Raw genomic sequence first — 2500 nt, forward strand, 5'->3', positions numbered from 1 at the left:
CGCTATTGAACATCATCTTTAATGTATTTCGAACTGTATAATGCTGAAAGGTGGATTGTTAAATGTATAATTGCATGTTGAATGTATTGCAAGTTGCTCATACAGGTATCATTTTTGCAATAAGGATATTCGTAAAGACGTTAGATTGACTATAAATTGATTTTGACTTGCTATATATCTATAACTACGTCAATAACTATATATTATCTACTAATCTATCTATGTATCTTTGCATCAGTCTATCTGTCCATCCATCCATTTATCTACCTATCCACCCATCTATCTACCTATCTATCTATCCTATCTATTTATCTATCAATCTATCTACTTGTCTATCTATCCATCTATTTATCTATATATACACATACATATAAACAGAAAAAAAAAATTAAAATATAAAAGAAAAGTGTAATATTACGCTACCAAGTCATATTAAAAAATCTCCCTTCGACTAAATCTGTCATCGACCCGTTGAATGTCTTTGCAACTTATTGCACTTAAAGCAACGGAATCTGGTTTTAAGAGATATCTGGATCTGAATTAACTGAAATATAATGTTTTCTCTTCTCTCTATATATCGATCTATCTATCTATCTATCTATCTATCTATTTTATTTCTCTCTATCTCTCTCTACCTTTCTGTCTATCTATCTCTCTCTTATCTCTCTCTCACTCTTCTAACCTCAGACCCCCAAACAACCTATCTCCATATTCACACACGCTTCTACATACTCTCGTTTCTGGGGTCCTAAGTCTCTCTCTCTCTCTCTATCTCTCGCTCTCTTGTGTCTCTCTCTCTCTTCACTCCGTCTGATCTTTTCTCGGTCTGATTCACTAACCTTATTTTCTCTCTTTCTCTATCTTCTCTCTCTATCATTCTTCTACTCTCTCTCTCTCTCTCTCTCTTTCTTTCTTCTCTTCTCTTCCCTACCCTCTGTCTCTTTTCTTCATTCTCTCTCTCTCTCTTTCTCTCTCTCTCTTTCTCTCTCTCTCTCTCTCTCCTCTAAAAAAAAAAAAAAAAAAAAAAAATGATGCTTAATTTTGCAATTCTGATTATTCAATACGTGAAAAATGAAAAAAAAAAAACTCGCAATCATGATTAAGCAAATAATAGATTCATTATCCTTATTAACGTATTAATTACTTATTTGTTGCCGTTATCATCGTCCTGATCATTTGTATCATTATTATTGTTATCATCGTCATTGTTGTCAGTATTATGATGGTAATAATAACAATAATGATAATGATAAAGATGATAATGATGATGATGAAGATAATAGTAACAATAATAATAACAGCAACAACAACAACAAAACAACAACAATAATAATAATAATAATAATAATAATAATAATGATAATAATAATAATAATAACAACAACAAAACAACAACAACAATAATAATATTAATAACAATAATAATAAATAATATCATTATCATTATCATTATCATTAGTATTGCCATTATCATTATGATTATCAATGTCAGTATCATTATTAACAGTTATTATCATTATTATTATTTTTATCATCAGTATTATTGTTATCATCAATATCATCATTATTGTGATTAACATTACTCTCATCACCATTATTATCATTATTATCACTATCATTAATATCACGATTATTATAGTAGTAGTAGGAGCAGTAGTAGTTGTATTAGTAATACCATTATCTTCATTATCATTAATGTTATTAATATCATCATCATCATCATCATCATTATCATCAATATTAGTAGTACTATCATCATCAATATCATCATCATCATATTATTATTATTATTATTATTTTATTATTATTATTATTATTATCATCAGTATTATTATTACTATTATTATTTTTACTATTGCCCTTATCATCATCATTCTTATCACCATCATTATCGTTATCATTGTTATTACTTTTATCATTTGACCAGTTTGTCAAAACTGTGTGAGGCGTGATCCAATTAATATTCATTACAGGGACATGCATATACACTGAAATAAATACGCATCTGTTGGTCTAGACAAATAAAAAAATATATATATATCAAATAAACAGATATGCATTTATCTGTATGTATATGCATGTCTATAAATATGAATAATCATTGGATTGGGCCTCGCACAATTTTAACAAACTGGCCGATTGTTATCAATATTAGCGTTAATATAATTTATTTCAGTGTTTTATCATTGACATTAGCATTATCAGCAGCAGCATATATATGTTAAATTTTGACATTTTTATTATCTTTATTATTATCATCATCAGCATCAACATCATAATCATCATCATCGCTATTATCATTATTTTTGTTATTACCAGATTTTCAATACCAGATTTTACCCTCACTAAGCAAGTCTTAAAGTCTCGAATTAATTGGGATGATGTTTACCATGCGTTTGGCATTGTTTGGCGAGATGTTTATAATGCTCCTTGTTTATATTCTGAATTTGTACTCTTGACCATCATAGTGAGCTTTGTGCCCAGTCTCGTTCACATGATA

Source organism: Penaeus monodon, chromosome 35 (genome assembly GCF_015228065.2).
Source record: "Penaeus monodon isolate SGIC_2016 chromosome 35, NSTDA_Pmon_1, whole genome shotgun sequence".
Lineage (NCBI taxonomy): Eukaryota > Metazoa > Arthropoda > Malacostraca > Decapoda > Penaeidae > Penaeus > Penaeus monodon.